Source organism: Octopus bimaculoides, chromosome 17 (genome assembly GCF_001194135.2).
Source record: "Octopus bimaculoides isolate UCB-OBI-ISO-001 chromosome 17, ASM119413v2, whole genome shotgun sequence".
Taxonomy (NCBI): Eukaryota; Metazoa; Mollusca; class Cephalopoda; order Octopoda; family Octopodidae; genus Octopus; species Octopus bimaculoides.
In genome coordinates this window covers 22,103,993-22,105,178 of record NC_068997.1, presented here as the reverse complement: position 1 = coordinate 22,105,178, position 1,186 = coordinate 22,103,993, and positions in this window count along the sequence as shown.

The following is a 1,186-nucleotide window of genomic DNA, read 5'->3' as shown; positions in this document are numbered from 1 at the left end:
GCGTGTGTGTGTATGTACGTATCACTCATAAGCATATATTTAATATTACGACTATATATATATATGTATATATATATATGTGTGTGTGTGTGTTTGTGTGTGTATGGTGTGTATGTGTTATGTGTGCGGTCAGTATATATATGTATAGAAATGTATGTATATAAATGTGTATGTGTGTGCGTGCGCGTGCGTTTGTGTGTGTAAATGTTTGTAATTTCAGTATGTATGCATGTATCTCCGACTGAGTTCTTGTTCAGAACATATTCAGTGATTTTCATGTTATGCAACTAAAATAAGGGGAAAAAAAATACTTTTTTTTTTTCTTAAATCGCAAGTATACTGTATCGGGTTTTTCTGTTTTTGAATAGCGTATACAGAGGTGAGACTGACAGCTAATTAGAATATTAATCTACAGCTGTCAGAGTGTCAAATCTCGCTATATTCATATTGTCACAGTTGAATAAATAATCCAGCATCTCTTTTGCTCTCACTCTCTCGTTTCCTCTCTCTCCCTATATATCCCCCCCACCCCGTCTTTCTTTCTCAAAATCTCAGTCACTGTGCCTCTCTGTTTAGGTTAGCTCAAAGACTGAAGCAATAGGACTTAAGTTACGAGCTTAAAGAATACGGTTAGACAGAAGCAGTGATTCATTGGAGCAGCTGTATGTGATTACCAACTTTAGTATAAAACTTATCGATTTATGAATATTATGTTATATAAATATGGAAGAGTTCGATGAGCCGAGCGGATAAATCGTCGCAAAGATATCACCACCTATAATTCGAGGGCCTGGTTGAAATAAACAAATCCAGTCGCTTTTATTTATGGGTGCATAGGACGCTGTAAACGGTTCCATGTTTCTTAAGCATCTTCGATATAAGAGTGGTTCCACTCTTAAGTCACTTCATTATCACATGACATACTTTGTTTTACGCCTTTGAAATGGATATATTATTTGTTGCGGGAATGGCTTTGTGGTTGAGAGGTTCGCTTTGCGCCTGTGTAGTTTCGTATGCTGCACCTCCGGTTAGCGTTTTCTGATATTGCACACGGCTAAGGCGGTGAGCTAGCAAAATTGTTATTACAGCGGGGAAAATGATTGGTGGTATTTTGTCCGTATTCCTTGGAGGTTGACTGCGCATTTCATTCTTTCAGGGTCTCTCTCTCTCTCTCTCTCTCTCTCTC